This window comes from Lepidothrix coronata, unplaced genomic scaffold (genome assembly GCF_001604755.1).
Source record: "Lepidothrix coronata isolate B3197 unplaced genomic scaffold, Lepidothrix_coronata-1.0 Scaffold1, whole genome shotgun sequence".
Taxonomy (NCBI): domain Eukaryota; kingdom Metazoa; phylum Chordata; class Aves; order Passeriformes; family Pipridae; genus Lepidothrix; species Lepidothrix coronata.
Window position 1 is genome coordinate 3,437,379 of NW_016690181.1, and position 19,562 is coordinate 3,456,940.

Genomic DNA, 19,562 nt, shown 5'->3' on the forward strand with positions numbered 1-19,562 from the left:
TTACTGCAAGCTAAGCAGTAGTGAAATGGTATCTGGAGCTCCAGCTAGATGTAAATTAGCAAAAAGCTTCATTATTAGTAATATAGGCCATTGTAGTCCTTTATTATAGAGTTATAAAAAATGTTTTTTAGTGCAGGGTGGGGAGCTGGATTTTTATCGCAATTTTATTGTTTGGGCTTTTTTTTTTTTTTGGTTAATCCATCTCAAGTCAGGTTATTCAAATTTTAGACCAAACATTTCAATTGGGGCAGTTTTGTCACACTGGCAAAAAGGGATAGAGACAAAAAGTATTTCTTGGACACATCAAGGACTAATTTCTGGCTTTCATGTAAAATTTTGTTGTGTTAGCAAATTAAGCAAAAGCCCTGAATTAATAGATTCCAAGTTCTTACAAAGCGTTACGAGAGCTCAATATTAGCCACTTTTTAAAGGAATAGCAAAGACACTAGGAGCCAAAGTACCCAGTGTGAGATCCCCCAAGGGTCAGCAGCAGCATCTTAAACAGGCAGTAGATTCTTCAAATTTTGTCTAGTGCTTCAGCTCTGCAAAATCCACTTAAAATTACCTTTTTTGGGGAAAAGAATGAAATCCTGGTACTTTCAATTCAACTGTGAAGCTTCCCATCAGCTTGAGCAGGGCCAGGATTTCTTCCCAGATCAGGACAGATTTGCTCTTATGAGATAAGAAGTACTTATAGAAAAGTTTTTATTTACAACTATGCATCAAACCCTTTTGTACATCCCTATTACCCATGTTCCTTATCTAGAATACCCTGATACAGCAGTGTTTACAAAGGGCATTGGAGCAGGCTCCCTACAGAGGGTAGAATGTCCTTGAAGGACAAGATACATCATCTTTCCACTACTATAGATTTATCTTGGTATCTTCTCCTGCCTGTTTTGCAGGTCCAATCAGCCAATGAAAGGGAATTTCATCCTTGCACAGCAACAACGAGAGCCTTTCTAATCATGTCAAGATACTAATAGTAACTATTTCAGCTAACAGTGTGTCCTGTCAGCAATTTGCTTCCCATGGGCTATGAAGGGGCTGGGAACACATAAAGAGAACTATTTTACTAACTGTTTACACAGTCTGTTACAGTTACAGTGTAGGTAGGGTTTTAGATGTATCTCTGTAGATCTACTTTTTTGCATCAGTTTTAAACAGAAATGTCAGCAACGTATAGTGTGTACAACCTATCAGTGCTGACAAAATACACTGTCTCAAGAAAGTTACTATCACTTAAATATCTGTCATGTATATAATCTGTACAGGTGAAGGAGGAGGCAGTTTTTCCTTAGGTTTTGGGGGTTTTTTGCACACCTATGAGGCAAATATGAACTCTGAATTCACAATGCATGGAATTTCTGGACCCTTACTAAAAGAAGGATTTTGTCACACAGACTTAGATTACAGTGATTACAAAGAAGATACTTTCCAACATTAGAAGTTTGGAGGTCTTAATCCTGGTGCTACTTATACACATTCTGATTTCAGGCATTCAGTTATTCTCTCTGACTTTGGCAGGATTTAATGTAAAATACATGTGACTTTTTGCAAGACTGGAGCTCTAATTACTTTATCTAAAAACATAAAAAAATGTTTATATCGTATTGTTTGGCACTTAAATATAAACCTTTTTATATCTCTCTCTCATACAAACTGAAGAGCAAAGTTAAAGTTAAATGTTCACTCACTTGAAAATTAACTGCAGTATCCAAATCATGGCACATCAGACTACAGCAAACACTAAACTTGTTTCTGGCTGAACAACTGAAATCAAATTAACGTCCATGTTAACTGTGGCAAATCCCACTGAGCATCTTGTGTGAAAATACACAGTTCTTATGGATATAAAAGCAAGCATTTTGAAAAGTTACTATTCTTCTACCCCTAGTTCAGACACGTCACTTACTTTGATGTGAATTCAAGCACAGCGGTCAAGACTCAAATACACCTTACAAAAATTGCCAGATGTGCTCTGCTTTGGTTGCACCTGCCAGTACCTGTGTGTGAGTCTCTGTGTCCCCTTGGGAATCAGAGATGGAGTCACCAGCCCCTACAGCCAGAACACAAACCGGGTCCCCTGCTCTGTTGCATAAGGCACCTATGTCATCACCTGCTCTCAAGAAACACAGCAGAGAAGCGAGATCTCGGCAGGTAAAAATGCCACTCAAATTCCCTCTCGCTCTGACAGAAACCCACTGCGACAGTTGGGCAGCAGCTGGAAAGAACAACATGGTTGCCATACTGCCAGTAACAGAAATCTTCTTCTGCCGTATGTTTCCATCCATAGCACTAATTTGAAAGATTAAAAATTCCCAGAACATCAAACAAGATACTTGCAATAAGAGACAAAGCAAGGTGTTAGTGCAATTATTAATATATTCTTATGTGTACAAAAACACATAAGCAGTTGGAAGGCTCCCTTCATCCATTGCTTTTCTCTAAAAATACTGCCCAACTACAAACTGTCTTCAACTTGTAAATAAAAATACCTGGCTGCTACACAGGCTTAAGCTGACAAATGAGAACTGTGTAAGGTATTGAGGACTGGGTTTCTAGAACACTGTAGCATCTTTAACTCTTCACTCCAAATCTCCAATTTCTGCTCATGAAAACTACAGGTCCCAGGATGCCTTAGGATATCACAATCCAGGCAGGCCATTCTGATAAAAACAGAGCATAGCACACTGGGGCCTGTAGTTTCCACAAGCCACATTCTTGCTGAAGATGAGACCAGATGTAGGCCATATTGCACACTTCCAGAGGCCCACAAACAACAGCGTAAGGGGACACTGCTGCTACTAATCATCAGGTAAGCTGGATTGATATCTAGTTCTCCTATACTGAAGTTAAGAGGCCAAAGATTTCAGCAAAAATAAACATCAGCTAACCAACAGTCCTTAAAGAATAATCAGCAGCTTGGCTACTTTTAAACATGCAGAATGGGCCGTAGCTTTTTATCATCTTTTACTAAAATACAATAAGAATTTACGGGTTTTTTTCTCCCAAGACTGTTACATTTAATAACATTAAAGCATACTCTTCTGAATACCAATAAGAAAAGTATGTTTGGTGAGGGGCATATTCTCCCTGTCCAGAATTTAGTAATCTGGAAATAAATTGCGCTCTTCCTCCATTTCTACAACATGCTGAAGCAGGGGCTTGCCTCTCTTCTGAGAAAAAGCAGCGCTTAGCTGAAAATTAAATAGCTGTGTCTCAGCGTAGGCCTCAGAGAGGAATACACTGTACTTCAGTAAAGGGAAAGGCAGCTCCCCCTACCAGTATGTTTTAAGAAGGTTTTCACCCAAGAAAGAAACAACCAGAGAACAAAATGAATAAGTCCTCGTTTCTTTTCCTTCCTTTTTCCCTGAGCTCTGGATTATTATTATTAAAAAACAGTAATATGCACATATAATACCAACTAAGTACTTATATGCTTCCTTAGTCCTTGTAGTACCCCACAGTCTTTGCAGTGCTTCCAGGCTAGCAGGCAGCACACCTGCAAAAACATGCAAAAGAAAAAGGACCATGCAAAAGGAAAAGGCTGGGCCAAGAGAAAGACAGCATCCCACAGAAAGAAATGGTGATGCTTCAATCACCCGAAAGTCATCCTGATGCACTTCCCTACTGAGGCAAGAGGCCTCAGGAGCATCTAAAGGTTTTGTCAACACAGCAATGCCATCCATAGGCCAAAGACAGCTGTTGCCATAGTTACTATCAGCCAGCTTATCAGAAAATAATTATTGCGATTCCTCAGAAGTTTTGTTAAAACAATTAAAAGCTTCAATAGGATACCACTTGATCTCCTCAATTAACTGTTTGCAACTACACTGCCTTTGGGATCCACATGGTTAACAACGCTTGGATCTGCAGTGTTGAAGAGGAACAAGGGCAGGAATCAATGTTCCTTCTCCCTTTCCTACTGACAGCTTGTATTTCACAGGCAGAAACAAGGAAACCAAACCACTGAAAGCTTGGCTGCTCTGCTGGAGTTCTCTCACAGGCCTGGAGACTGAGTCCAGGCACAGGCCATCTTAAGAGTCACAGGCTCAAATCTGCCCTTGTTTGTTTTAACCATTGACATATCTATACTGCAATTCAAGAAACACACAGACTACATTTTCAAAACCTATTTCTAATTACACTTGCAAAGATAGCCCCTCAATTCAGAGGCAGCCATCATAACTTCTGTATCAAGCGAACTTTCTCTTTTGACTACAAGTGCAGTACTGTCAGGTGGAGGGGCAGAATAAGAAAACAAACATTTCAAGAAATTATGAAGCATAGAAGCTATGTGAGCGTGGCCTAGGACTGAGATCACACGAAGCAGAGTCTCTCTCCTCTGCATACCACTTATAAAGGCATTCCCACCAGTAACAACAAACATTAGGCAGGGGCTGGGGGTCTAGCGGGGGTGGGGGCGAAACATTTGTTTTCTGGTGTGAGGTTTTTTAAAGCATGCTTTGAGCATCCAATCTCTTCTAATCCAGGAGTGAGTACTTGTATTAACAGTGAAGAAGAAATCTCAGGCATGAGGGAACGAATAATAGGTCAAACCTTATAGGCAAAGAGCTTTTAAGGCACGAGGTACTTGATAATTCCATCAGAGATATTAAAATGATATAAACAGTAATCAGAAAATAAATGCTGCGGAGAAGCCTATATCAAGTAGCACTTTTCCTCAAAACCTGGCATGATCAAAGTATTAAAACAAAAGACTCTGTGGTAAACTTGAGGCTTTGTTAGGACAGTAGATGGGTCAATCCTCTCAGACCAAAGGAAGGGTCCTGCCAGAACTTTCTACAGCTACAAAAATTATTTTAGGGACAGACAATTCTAACTGCAAAATCTGACTGCCATGTGAGTGCGCCTTTCCTCATCACTAAATACATTTTAAAAACTCTCGATTTCTATATATTTTACAGCCATTCTATGAGCTATACTTGCCACTTCACTTTTGTAAGGTTTTGACATAACAAGAGTAGAATCAAACAAACTCAAAATCATAAAAGTGAGGAGTCCAGTGAGAACTTGGTATGGTGCAGGAGCCACAAATTATTTAAAACTTTCAAAAGAAACACAAGGGCTTTTCTTTTTTAAATGAGACTGTACTTGCAATAAGGAAAAAAAAAAAAGAAAGGGAAATAAGAAAACACAAAGTTACCCCCCGCCAAATGTAAATAAAATTCTTTTTTGCCTGCATAATGCATCTCTCTACCACCAGCATAAGCCAAACACTGGCTTTGTGCTATACTGAACATGAAATATTAATGTAAGATACCTATAAAAACTATCCTTTTATACCCTCTATTTACATGGTAAAGAAGTAAGTATCTAGCCCCTTGCATTCAGCAGACATCTCAAAACCCTTCTGTGCTCTGCCCCACCTTTCCAGTATATGGTTTGTTCCTAAATAACCTTTGTGCTGTTAAAATACATCAGAAACAGGATGTGAGCTGCTTTCTGGCACAGAGTAATTGAACAAGGGCAATTCACGAACATACAGGAGCCAGGCCTTTTGTAGAGTCTTACACTTCTAGTATACAGCTACGCATGTGACTGCACAGTTGTGAGCATAAAGGGTGAAGGGGACAGTGAAGAAATACTATTAGAAGCTTAATAATAGGTTTTTAGCACTGCTCCTTCTACACAAGAAGCCTCTCTCGAAGGAGAGGCTTTACAGTTCACATCCCTGTATGATGGCCCCTCAAAAAGCAAAGCCCTATCACAGCTATGAAGTTCTTTCTGGAGGATTTTAAACAAGTAAAACCAACAAACCAGAAACAATAGTAAAAAAGACTAAGTCACCAACATGTGTTTCTCACATGATAGTCATCTTGAGTTTCTGGTATCCACAAAAAATGTGAATAACATATGAAATAAGATAGTCCATCAAGGTTCCTTCAAACTGGACTAAAATGAAAGAGAAATCTCCACTGTAAACAATTTCCAGTATCAATTCATTTGACCAAATAAAGTTCTTCAGGGCTCTGAGAATAAGTATAAAGGAACTGAACAGCTACAATGTGTTCATTATAAACAAACTGCATGAGCAACCCAAGTGATAGCCAGGCTCACTATCAAAGCTTTCCAACTGAACGCGGAATTTTACAACTTTCTGAGGAGTCAATAAAACACATTTTATTTTCAAAAACAAACAAACAAAAAGTGCATGAAAACTGTATCCCTTGTACAGATCCACTCCAAGACATTTTTAACTATTTTTTTGAACCATAATTTCCAAGTTGAACAGGCACATAGAAAACGTCATCTCTAAAAAAAAAAGAGAAGTTGAAGTATTGAAGTTGAATTTAGGCCCAATTCTTGAAGCACAGCTGAAGCTGAACGGCTTAGGGTTACAAAACCTAAAATCAAAGCAGAGATTTCACCGTTGAAGCCGGAAAACACAACGGCACTTTTTTTTTTTTCTGAGCAACATAAGTTTTAATTTCCTCATTTTGCTTTAAGTTCTTTGAAAGAAAAGTTTTTTATTTTCATTCCCTAAAGAAAGAAAACCACTTTCAAATGCCTTCTTCCAATTCATAACAAATCCAGTTCAGGGAGCACATAGAGAAGAGCAAAGACTAAAAGCTTTCCTGTAGAAATCTCACAATAACTAATGGCAAAATAATTATTAGTAACAAAATACTCCTCAACACAACATTTTGAATTATACATGTTAGCTTTGCTAGTTAAATGAAAAATCAACAAAATCCACAGTGGGATCCACTCCAAGTTTGTTCTCACTCGGGCCAGTACAGCTAAAAAGCGGGGATATGACAAAGGTGACATCCAGCTGGTGGCAAGTACTCTCAGTGAGCAAGCACCTACCTTCTGCTAGACAACGGGTCTCTTAGGACCTTGAAGAGACACTCTACACATGCTACTGTGCAACATGAAATCAATGGATAAAGAAGTTGCTTCATAATCCCTCTGTATGAGCTCAAACTCCTAGCTGATGTAACTATCATAAAATAATCTAATTTCTCTACCACAGTAAAGTTGAAAGGTTTAAAAACATGGAAGAATCACATCATTTTTTTAAAATACAGTTTTAAAGTTTCATTAATTGAGCTACAGAATTCCTTTCTAGGAAACAATAATAAAAAGTGCCCCCAAAGAGGCAGTTTCATTTAGTTATCTTGAAGCATGCACAGATATGAATAAAATTCTCAAAGTCTGTGATCTTTCTACTTAAGTGTGGTAATTAACTTCTTTAACTAATGAGTAGCTATGCATATTTTTTGTTTCTTTTTTCAAGATCCTGTTCTCAGTAGTAATTTAATATCACTATTTAATATAACCTATAAAGTTATATCATACATGATCACTAACAAGCATTAATATAAACATTTTAGCATTTAACCTGGTAGAAATAATGAATTTTATATTTTTAAGGGTTGGGGTTTTTTTCCGTAAGGCTTTGAAAAGAATATTATTTTTTTCACAAATTAAGCCCTGAAATAAGCCCATCTTTATCAAAGTTAAAAATTCCCCTGCTATGTAGCAGATCCAGCCCCACCAACTAACCCGGCGAAGGACAGGAAAGCCAGAGGAAGCTGACTTACAAAACTGAAACTAAGCAGGTGTCTTCATTGTTAGAAGTGAGCACAATGGGGAAAAAAAAGTAAACAGACAACCAAAATCCTTCTTATTTCTGATACCTGAAAATCTACAGCTAAGCAAAAAAGAAGCATCCATCTATAAATCTATGTATCTATCTTGGTGTACAGGAGAATCCGTCCTTTAACCTGATAACAAGCAACACCACAAGAAAATTTCCCTGGCCCAAAAGAGCCTACCCCTTACTGGAGCCCTGCCATTACGGAGCGCACATCCCCACCTGATTTCTCCACGCTCAGACCTGCCGTACATCACAGTACACAACTTTCCCGTGACACGCCAAGTTATTACCCCCAGTGGGACCTTTTTACATGCAGTCTCCACAGCGAACAAAAGTTCATTGTCAAGCTCAGCGCTTGGGCCCAAACAAATATCCAAAGGGGGTAGGAGGAGGAGAAAGGGGGGAAGCACTCCTATCCACAATTATAAGATTTGCAGGCAATCACCGTTACTTACAATTAAAAAGTGGGAACAGGTGTAGGAGATATCATACTTTGATAGCTGAACAAAGAATATTACAGCACGTGACTGAAATGTGATGACATTTGTTCACCAATCGAAAACAAAAGCCACTCTCCAATGGCACTCTTTCCTCCACCCCCAAGAATTAGGAACTTGGAAATCTCTCCATATTGAAACACATCTGTTCATAGCCTCATTTTTTGACACTTGAGAAGAAGTTGAATGAAGAGCTCCATGCATTAATCTAACACGAATTTACCCAAAAAACCTCATCGTACAATCCCATCAGCGCCCACCAAACTGCAGAAGGTAGTTGGGGGGAAAGCTCTACCGACAGCGAAGCTCGGAATAATAAAGAACAGAAAAAAATCAAAACACACACTACCACCACCAAAAAAAAAAAAAAATCCCGCAGAAAGGCAAGTGAAGAAAGGAGCATGCACAAGAGGACTACACCAAATGGCAGAGTCCCACATAGAGCCCCACTCCACCTACACGGGCGCAGGAGGGAGGGAAAAAATAAAAATAAGGAAGTGTCCGTACCTAATGCCGGAGCAGGAGTGGGCACCCCCGGGCCCCGGCCCCGTACCTGTGCGGGAAGGGCAGCCCCAGGGCGAGAGGGGCAGGCCCGGCTCCGGAATAACAAGTTGCTGAAGAAACGGAATTTTCCCGGCGCTGCTCGGGCCACAAAGACGAATGAAAGGAAGGAGGGAAGGAAAAAAAAAAAAAAACGCAGCAGCGGCTTTACTACGAATTATCCATCATCGAGAGCGGCATCATTTCCCAGATAATAATAAAACTTCCCCGACAGCATCGCGGCGAAGGACCCGACCAAGAGAAAAGGGCCTGGAAATAATCATCCTGAAGGAAACCGGAGGGGAGGGGATAAGCCTCCCTCCCCCACCCCATCCCCAGTGCAATGTGTCATCTCCTTCCCCTGCTCCTCCCCCCAACCCCAATGTGTCACCTCCTCCTTTTACCCCAAGTGTCACCCTCCTCCACCTCTCCCGCTCCCGCTCGCAAACTTCTGCCGGGGAGGCCGGGGGGCCGCCCCGGGACGCTCCGCTCTTCCCCGCCACCCCCCCGAGGGAGGGGCCGGGGGCCGTGGCGAAGTTGCTGCTCCTCATCGCCAAGTTGGCCGGAGAGTGCGGGGCGCGCTGGCGCCATCCCGGGGGGCGCGGGGGGGAGAGGGGGGACGGCGCCCGGGGGGCGGGGGGGGGCAGGGAGGAGGAGGAGGCGAATCCGAAAGGTGGGATACTACACCCTGCTGGCGGCGGCGGTGGTGCTGCGGGCCGGCCGGGGTCCCCCTGGCAGGACCTCTCTGTGAGGGGGAGGACTCTTCTTCATAGGGGGAGGGTGCCGGCGCCGCCGCTCCTCTGGGCCTCCCTGTCCCCCTCTTCTGGGCGCCTCTCTCTCTCTCCTCCTCTCACTTTCTTTAAGCTAAGCGGGGAGTGGAAGATGGTAGGTTGCTCCCTTCTCCTCCTCCTCTTCGCTCGCTCTCGCCTCTGTGGGGTCCTTTTCCTTTCCCCTCTCCGCGGGGGGCTCCTCCTGCGGCGGGGAGGAGAGGGCGGGCGGGGAGGGCGGCACGAAGCCGGAGAGGCGCAGGAGGAGAGAAACTGTGACACAAAAACAAGCCGAGAAGCTGAACTCTTCTTCAATCCCATTCACCCGGCCCGGCCGCAGCACCGCTCGCTGGGATCCCTCCGCCACCGGCCTCCCTGCCTGCCTGCCTGCGGCGCGCTCCCGACACGCCGCCGCGCGCGCCCCCGCCCGCCCCGGCCTGGCCCGGCCCGCCGCCGGAGACCCGTAGGGGGAGCGGGGACCGCTGCGCCCACGCCCACGCTCCCCCCTCCCCGCTGCGACGGAGGGGCGCCGCCGGCCGGGTCCGGGCCGGGGGGGGAGGCGGGAGGGCGGGCTCGGCGGCTTCTCCTAAGGGGGGACTACTTGACGTGTCGGTGCGGCGAATTTATTTCCCTTTGCCTAAGGAACGGGCTGTGCTGCGGCCCCCATTGCCTAGGGAAAAAGCCCGGATGTAAAGTGAGTGAAACTAAAGTAGAGTGAAGTAGGGCACCAAACTCTGCCGGAGCAGCGGCGCCGCCGGCCGCGGCGGGCACGGGGCGGCCGCGCGGCGCCGCACCGCCGGTACCGGGCGGCCGTGAGGGCGCGGGGACCGGGGGGAGCAGCGCGAAGGGCGGGGGGGGCCGCGCGCCTGCCGACCCCCCCCCCCCTCCCATACACCCCCCCATCACCCCTCCCTCCCCCCGCCCGCCCGGCCCGGCGCGCGGGGCTCGGCGGGGGCGGCGCGCGGGCGCGCGCGCGGCGTCGCGCGCAGGAAGCGGGCGGGGGGAGCCGTGGCGCGTGGGGCCCCGCCGCGAGGGGCTCCGCACAGGAAGTTGATGCAACAGGGCCGCGGGGGGGGCGGGGGGCGCGCGCAGGAAGCGGCGGCGGGAGGAGCGCGAGAGCGGCGGCCTCATCCCCCTGGATGATCATCCCCCTGGATGAGCCGCGGATGCGCCACGGCCCGGCCGTCCGGGCCAAGAGCCGCCCTCCTCCCCTCCCCGCACCGCCGGCCCTGCCATGTTATTCGCAGGAATAGCGCACCCGCTCGCCGCGCGGCCGGGCAGGGAGGGAGGGTGTTCCCTCCCCCGCCTCGCCGTTCGCGCAGCGGGGTTGGCTTATTTATTTATTAACTTACTACTCCAGTGCCGGCCGATGCTGCCATTTGCTTTCGTGCGAGCGGCGCCGCATCAGTTTCCCTGTTTTGTTTTGTTTTTTTTTATCTCTCCTTCCTTTTCTAATTCCCCTCCCAAAAAAAAGAAAAAAAAAAAAAACAACAAACACACCAAAACAAGAGAACCAAAACCAAAAACCATGGCCAGTCAGAAACTTTCATAAGCAGGTTCAAAGCAAGGAAGTTGCACGCCATGGATTAAAAGGTTTCTGCGGTGCCCGTTGGCGTGAAAATCAAATAAACGTGACTTGGGGGCTCCTCGCTCCCTCCCTCTGTCCCTCGCCCCCAGGGGCGGTGCCGGGCCCGCCTGTGCGGCGGCTCGGGGACCACCGTCCCCCCAGCTGCCAGCTTGGGCACAATGAGCTGCGGGGGCTGCCCGAACGCGAGCAGCTGACCTGTGCGGGGTCGGTCCTTATCTGCGATACACTGGCTTAAGTTACAGGCATGCCCCTGTGCGTCTCCGCCTTCTGAAAGTCTCCGAAGTCTCAGAAATACTTAAAACCTGGCCTTTATCTCGGAGCCACCATTGCTAAAGCAGTGGGACGTATTCTGGACGCCGCGGACTTTGCGTGAGCTCTCACAAAAAGACCGGGTTTGATGCAATGCGAACTCCATTTTTTTTATAAAGCCTCTCTCATCACTTTATTTCTTCCGAATGCTCACAAGTTGTGAATAAAAGTAAGTGTTTGCATTATCTCTGCAGATGCTTCAGGAAGTCACGATGAACTCATTATTTTATTGTGAAACTAAATCCATAAAGCAGTCATGATGAGTAACTCGGGAACTTGTCGTAATTGGGCAGTAACGCACAGTTTTATCATCTGGAGGATTCTAGTGGGCTCAAAGTGAGTGAGCGTTTACAGCAAGGTTTCCTCTCGACTGTAAAAAAATATTGGGCCATTGTTTATTTAGTTACTGTTATTTTCCCCGTTCTTTTCCATCAGGTGGTTGCCAATTCTGTGTGATTTAATTGTGAACTTTACAACATTTAGTGCCCTTCTTAAAGCTGTGGCTCCTGGACTCATACAATTATGCAAGAAATTCAGGTTTGTTTGTTGTTTTTTTTTAATGAAGTTTCTAGCCTCTGGGTTTGTGGATGTGACCTTAGAGACAGAAACCTTAAAGGAACAAAAAGGAAAAGGTACAAAGCAAATAGAGTAATCCAAAAATGCCTTTTTTTTTAATGTCACTTTGTTTGACTTTTTCTTTTTGAGACAATCTCTCCTACACCATCTTTTTTTTCTTTCTCTTTTTTTTTTTTTTCAAGCCAGGTATGATACTGAACAGCAGGGCTGATGGAGAACTAAAAAAAGAAAAACACAGAGAATATATCAGAGTGCTTGTGAAATAGTTACCAATAGGTACACAGTTCATGGAATAACAGGTAAGGAAGGGCACGTGGACAGGACTACCAAAAATCTAGCAGCCACTGCAGTAGATTTTTCAGGTGTCCAACACTGTCAAGAAGTGTTATGGTTAGTATAATTAAGATATTACACAGTTTCTAATGAATATATACTTGCTTTTTATACTTCTTTCTACTTTACTTCTACAGCTTTTGAACAGATCAAATAATCCTGGGACAAGGTCTGTTACTGTCAGATCTGCTTGTAGTTTACTGTGATTTCTCCTGGGGCTGGGGCACCGTCCAGCCACCTCCCTCCTCACCCCTCCAGTCTTGAGTCCATAACCAATTTTTAAACACTCTGAAAATCCCAGCCCCAAAACTCTGATTTTCCCCCCTCCATGTAACTTTTACTACCAGCCCTTCAAGCTATAGAGGCTGAGTGTTACAGCCAAGACAGCCTGGATTTTGATTTTACCTTCAGTTAGAGTTTGAAGCAAGAAGGGGAGTCGGCTTACTCTGAAAACTATAAGACCAGAGTTGCTTTTTTCCTTCAGATTTTTTTGATAGACACACCAGAGAAATAAATAACTGAGTAAAGCCAATGTATTTCACTGGTTTTTTCTCTTCCTGGTTAACAAGCAAGTTAAATGAAGCTAGAATGAGTGATTTAAGTGTTTTTAGAGATTTGGCATGTTTATTCTGCTGAGAAGTCAATACACACAGCCTAAAGTTTGTTTTGGAGATGAACTTTGGACAAAGTTCAAAGGAAAAATAATCATTAGCTGTTACTGTAGATGCACACAGAAATTTTTCATGGTTTGTCTTAGAACTCAAACCCTAATGGGTACACACACACTGCCCACAGTAATCTTTGGGTCACAGCCAGGTAGAGTGGCTCAGATCATTTGCACAGAATCATAGAATGCTTTGGGTTGAAAGGGACCTTAAAGGTTGTCTAGTTCCAGCACCCCTGCCAAGGGCAGGTACACATTCTGCAAGACCAGGTTGCTCAGAGTGCCATTCAACCTGGCCTTGAACACTTCCAGGGATGGAGCATCCACAGCCTCTTTGGGCAACCTGTTTCAGTGCCTCACCACCCTCACAGTGAAGAATCTCTTGCTAACATTTAATTGAAATCTACTGTCTTTCAGATTAAAGCCATTCCCCCTTGTCCTATCACTAGATGCCTTGTCAGAAGTCCCTCTCCAGCTTTCTTGTAGACCCCCTTTAGGTACTGGAGAACTGATATAAGGTCTCCTCAGAGGCTGAACAGCCCCAACTCTCTCAGCCCATCTTCACATGGGAAATGCTCAAGCCCTCTGATCATCTTTGTGGCCCTCCTCTGGTCTTGCTCCAGCAGGTCCGTGTCGTTCTTACACTGGGGACCGCAGAATAGGACAAAGCACTCCAGCTTCTCATAAGGTCTCTGGAGAGCAGAGTAGAGAGGGAGAATCACCTCACTCGACCTGCTGGCCACAGTGCTTTTGATGTAGCCCAGGATGTGACCCTGCACATTGCTGGGTCATGTTGGACTTCTCCTCAACCAAACCGAACTCAGCAGTTTAAACCACCTGATTATCACAGACGTGCTGGAAGTTTTTCCTTTAAAAGCAGTGCACATACACTACCCCTTTGTTCAGACTTGCAATGCTGAAGAGAAGTGGTTCCTGCCTTTGTGCTATTTCACTTCCACGTCAGCAAAAAGGGCCACTACAGGTGTATGTGAAGCATTCACCTTCTTGTAGCATTAGAAGTGGTTTCATGTACGAAACGGAAAGCAATAATAACCATCAAATGCACAGCCAAATGCTTGAATAAACTGGCTGGGTTTGTTCATTGGCTTCGTACAGAGATATCTAGCATGATTTCCTTGCAGTGAAAAGAAATCTTGCTAGAAGCCTAGCAAAAACATTCCCTCCTTTGCTTGTTGAGTCTTTGTGCACAAAGTTGACCCATGCACTTCTGCCTCCAAATGTGATACTGCTCATCAAAAGTCATAGTTTGGTTTGTCCAGATTTTGCACTTTCTACTTGATCACATCATCCTGGATGCTCATCCAGCCCTCTTTGCCAAGTGTTTCCTAAGAGCACTTAGAAGTACAAGGCTAATCCAAAGTCATTTCAAAGTTAGTGTAAAACTCAGAAAAATCAACAGGATTTGATGAGAACTTGTAAGGAGCTGCTAAATGGTATTTCTCATTGAATGTTATTTCACCAGTTTTGAAGAATTTCAGAGAAAGAAGCACAGTACATGTAAAGTATTAATGCAGGGCAACTCAAGAGTAATAGTCATTGCTAACAATTATTGTACCAAGTGTTCAAAATAACAAGTTACATCATAACATGCTAGCTTTGCTGTAGCCATCCCATCTTGCAGTGCTGTTTGTTGAGAATACTTGGGACAAAATCTGAGAAGACATTAGTTAACACGCAGAAACAGTCTTGTAGCAGCTCTTGTTAAAAGGAATTACCAGCAAATGCTCTGGCTCCTAACATACAGGTCACAGATTAGGTTGACAGTAGAGTAGCCACATAGCATTTTCTCTTCCCCTGGTTTTCAGCAACAAAACTACCTTAAAAACTAAACTAAGAGTTAGTTACTTGCTTATTGCTGTTTTTCACTGTGCTTTTGGCAGGAATGCTAGATGGCTGCAAGTAAGAGAGGAGATAGCCTGTGCAGCCATGCTTAAAAGAGAAAGCCATAAGACCATTTCAGGCAAGACATACCCCAGCCTAAGAAAACAGTCGGCAATCTCTGTTTTTCTCATTGGTGTTTGAACACAGGGTTATCTCTCCAGCAGAATCCAGGCAAGGAGCTCCTTCCACAAGCAAATATCTTCCCCTTCCCAGGGTCAGGGAAGGATAGGGCATCACTCACTTCCAGATGATAAGGAAAATTAAGCAGACTGTTTAGACCACCAGTTGGGGCTAGAGCCTGAAAACATGGCTCACATGAGGCATTCACCATTAAGGATATCAGCCTAAGTGGAAATTGCATTGCTTAACACAACAACCTCTGACTTCAGCCATGGATTATTGCCTTACACGGGAGCTATTGCTTACAGCAGCCAATAAAGCAGACCCCTGCTTACCCCGTTTCATCCCAAAATGACTTGCTTACTCATCAGCTGTCAGTCAGTCCAGGCAGCAGCAGTGCATCCACAAATCTCACTTTTCTGATGTTCTGCCTGGGAGGCAGATAGGATGAGCTAAAAACGGTCGTAAGGAGTGCATTGGCTGGGACCTATATTCCAGGAAAAGTAATTCAACATTCAGGCTGCCCTGTTCCTTTTGCAAAATTCATGTTCTCCAGGCTGCCCCCAGCAGCTGAGCCAGGGAAGGCCTGTCAGCGCAGCATAGTGTTATGTCTGTAGTGGGATTTCACTGGGGATGCAAGCTCTTCTGAGGTTGGCCTTGAAAGGATAACTCCATCCTGCCATCTCTTCCCCTGATCACTTAACTGTTTTGGTTACCAGAGATACCCATTTTTTCATACATAAAGTAGAGGACTGTAGCTCAGAGCCTGGCCTGCTGCACCCAGAGAGTGGAGAGCACCTGTGAGGACCCACCACTGTCTCATACTTGCCAACAGCTCCCAGAGTTCCTCTTCCTTGGTTTCCCTCTTAGGCTTTCAGTCTTGTTAAGGTTTCAGTATGTAAAGTCAGAAAGGTTGTAATCTCCTTATCTGATCTGACCTTTAGCAAAATGTTGGATATTTCAACCACTACTTCTGTATCAGATCTGAAATTACAGCAGGCCAGAGGGTATTTTACCCTTCATAAGCCATTGCTTTCTACTTCTGGAGGTGCATCTGCTTTCAGAGAGGGTGGTGGTCTGGCTGCTTCCAGATTGAAGGAAGATCTGAGCAGCAATCCTGTGTCTGGGAGTCAAGAAGAATGGGTTTCCTTGCCTTTTTTATCTTTTCTCTTTAAGTAGAAGTGAGCAGTCATAAAGGGGACATTGCTCATGGCTCTCAGGTGGCTGGCCAGGCTGACTAAGCACGCTTATGGATCCTGTACACTGTTTAGAATCACAATGAACTAGAGATTGTGTGCCAAGATGCAAATGGTCCAGGCAACAGTTTCTCATTTTTAAGCCAGCGGTATGAAGTATCCTAGGAGCAATTGCAGTTCCGTTATCAGGTAAAAGAAACTCTTTTTGACTCATTGTCCTTTTTGTTAAACAAAAGAATGCCCACTAATTCAGGCTGATTTGTTGTAATGTTGGTCACCCTGCTAAATTTTTCAACTGGAGATTATTGGACTACTAGTGATTAGTCTCCATCAAAATACCCTTTTCCAGATCCTTCAGAAGAATTCTCCTACCTTTGAGGAACTTGGAGAGGAAAAATGTAATAGAATTGGAAAGCTATGAATGGAAATAAAACCGCTGAGTATGTTTTCAAGGACCCGCTGAAAGGAATTTGCAACTTTTGTAATGGAGCATATCAGTGTGTCACTAGCCTGATAAGCAAATAGAAAGGCAGACTGGTAAACCAAAGGCATGAGCCACAGACCATGACAGCAACTACCAGGTTGTAATGCAGACATATAGATATCGCAACAGGTAGGCCTCCCACATGCATAGAAATCAGACATTCTGACAAACAGCGTCAAAAAAAAAAGTGCATTTCTGTAAACAATTAAACACCAGTAGAAGGGGTATCATGTCTGTTTAGTCTTTTCAGATGTCAGTAGTCATTTTGGCACCTTAAGGAGAGACGTGATAAACCAGAGAAGAGAGGCAAGGAGCCTAAGGAAAACTACAGGATGATGATAATTGCAAGATGTTAAGTACTTCAAATATAAATACTGATTGTGGTTTTCAAAAATATTTCTGTAAATTTGTCCCCTAAACCCTTCTATATCACTAGATACATAAAAACCCTGTAGTTTGAGTGGATGGAGCATCTAAGAAGCAATTCAGTTCTCTAAGTATTTAACTAGACATATATTTGAGCTGCCAGTTTGGGGCTGCCAGTTTGGGACTACCAGCTGAGCATCATTTTGTCCTATAGAGTAATGTAGCAAGAAGAGTATCGATGTTTGAACACAGTAAAGAAGTAGTAAGCTTTGGGAAGTATTAAACTACTGGAATCCTGTGTATTTATTACATGTTGTCTTGATTTTACTGTGCTGAAAAGTAGCTCAGCATAGACACAAAGACAAGGGAGGGAAGAAGAGCTGCGAAATAAGTGTTATGGAGGGATGAGGAAGGGGAAACCTAGGAGCAGAGCTCTGCCTGGCTTTGCATGCAAGAATAAGAGTTAAAAATGACTCAGTGGACAGAAAGGTCAATGCTAGTGCAAACGTGCAGAGTGAGTTTTCACGGCCCAACAATAAGTAGCTTTAGTCATCTCTAGATTGTCTGGGATTAAGTGTATTGTGGGTAAAGATACCCCCGAGATGACTGATGCTGAACTAGCATGGGCTCGCTCACACACCACCATGCCACACAGCCTTGCATCTTCTGAGGAGCTGTGGCCCCCTGCGCTTCACAGCCTCTGGAGTCACCAGTCCTTCCTGATGGCATGACACCTTCTTCTCCAAACTTCCCTGACGGGTCTGGCTATTTCTGGGTTTCTGCTTTGGCTGTGTTATCTTATCTTGCTGCTTTCTGGGATAATCCAGAGTTTAATGTGGCTGAGTTTTGAATTGAGTGAGAAGGGGCAAAATAAAGATCAAAAAAAGAGTCAATAAACCTGATGGACAGGGAAGACGTCTGCACAGCGAGACATTGCCCTTTTTATTTAGTCATGTCTTACAATACAGCTACCACATCATAAATTCAGAGACACGTGTTTGTAGAGAGAGGTCCTCACGGATATTTTATTTATAATTGATTTTAATATCTTCCACTCAATTCTTCTGTTGTTTGAGTGATAGGCAAGTTGCAAAATATATCACTCAAGAGTTAGGGAATTAGGCAATTAAACCTGTTTGTGTGTTCTTTGTGTTCAAAATTGATTAATAACGGTAAGATACACCAACATCATGCTTTTCAGCTAAAAGACAGTTAGATAATGTCAATATATTCACAAATCTCATTGGCATTGCTTCCCTATATGAACAGTACACGTAAGTATAAATGTATTTTTCTCTCATAAGGAGAGACAGAATGAAAACACCGTTGCTTTCAGAACTCCTATTATACAATCAGATGGAAATAACAGAATCAGAGAATATCCTGAGTTGGAACTGGCCCACAAGGATCATTGAGTCCAACTCCTGAGCCTGCACAGAACAGCCCCAAAAGTCACACCATGTGCCTGAATGTGTTGTCCAAACACTTCTTGAACTCTGACCGGCCTGGTGCTGTGACCACTTCCCTGGGGAGCCTGTTCCAGTGCCCAATCACCCTCTTGGTGAAATTTTCTTAATATTCAACCTAGACCTCCCCTGAAACAACTTCACACCATTCCGTTGGGTCTTGTCACTGGTCACCAGAGAGAAATCAGTGTCTGCCCCTCCATTACCCCTGTGAGGAAGCTGCAGACTGCAATGAGGTCTCCCCTCAGTCTTCTCCAGGATGAACAAAGCAAGGGATCTCAGCTGCTCCTCATGTGGCTTCCTCTCAAGGCCCTTCACCATTTTTGTTGCTCTTATTTGGATGCTTTCTAACAGCTTAATATCTTTCTTATATTGTAATGCCCCAAATTATTCACAATATTCAAGGTGAGGCTGCACCAGTGCAGGAGAAGGAAAATAGGGAGCGATCATTCACCATTCCTCAAGTTGCAAGAGTAAGTGGCACTGAGTGAAACAATTAGACAATTTTTTAAACAAACGAAAAGCAATACTTTTTTGCTCAATGCATAATCACATTTGGAACTCATTGGTGCAAGATTTCATGGATCCTGAAAGTATAAATGTGTTCAGAAAAGCATGAAACAAATCTACTGAAGGATGCAAGATCTGGCTCAGCAAGCACTTTTGCCACTGATTGCCAGAGGCTCATAGGGGGAAGATCCTTCTGGATACATCCCATTTCTTACAGTCCTCCTTAAATACTGAGGTTGGGACATTATGAGAGAAAGCCTTCTATAGAGGATGCACCTTTGGTCTCCTTTAGTATTGTCACTTTTATGAGTTCAGGAATAAAGGAAGCAGTAATATTTTGGTGGAGGAGAAAAAAAATCAGTGGAAGAGGCTTCTCTATTCATGTATGCCAATGTTATACAGACTTTGCTCTTCACTTGAATAAAGTAAAACTTCTTGTACCGTGGGTTGGGATTTTTTTCTTCTGAGAATGAAAACAGGCCTTACATTGTCATTCATATCACATTTTTGGGAATGAGAGGCAGTTTATCTTTTAATAAAAACATACTGTTCAAACAGGAATCACATAAGGGGGCTGTTTGAAAGCTGTGGAGGAAATGGACTGCATGTCCCTA

The 19,562-nt window shown here is 44.0% G+C and overlaps 1 protein-coding gene and 1 long non-coding RNA gene across 12 annotated transcripts in view; one reads left to right on the forward strand and one right to left on the reverse strand.

The window, feature by feature from the left end:
- PHF21A (PHD finger protein 21A) overlaps nt 1–9,810 on the reverse strand; it is a 129,231-nt gene extending 119,421 nt beyond the window's left edge. For 2 of the 7 annotated variants that reach the window (XM_017808061.1, XM_017808051.1), the window contains exon 1: nt 9,355–9,810. The gene's annotated coding sequence lies outside the window, so the exon portion shown is untranslated. Of the gene's footprint in view, nt 1–8,634; nt 8,767–9,071; nt 9,135–9,354 lie in introns of those variants that run through there. The other 5 variants (XM_017808015.1, XM_017808044.1, XM_017808031.1 and 2 more) reach the window with 4 other exon arrangements.
- A 160-nt stretch (nt 9,811–9,970) lies between these two features.
- On the forward strand, nt 9,971–17,776 carry LOC108493576. 5 transcript variants are annotated; one of them, XR_001873526.1, is made up of 5 exons: nt 9,971–10,128; nt 11,526–11,667; nt 11,767–11,963; nt 12,094–12,206; nt 16,472–17,776. It is a non-coding gene; the product is annotated as an uncharacterized LOC108493576 (long non-coding RNA). The 5 variants fall into 5 exon arrangements; XR_001873523.1 differs by lacking the exon at nt 16,472–17,776 and adding an exon at nt 12,378–12,763 and having other exon boundaries at nt 12,090–12,206; XR_001873522.1 differs by lacking the exon at nt 16,472–17,776 and adding an exon at nt 12,378–12,763.
- Nucleotides 17,777–19,562: the final 1,786 nt, after the last annotated feature.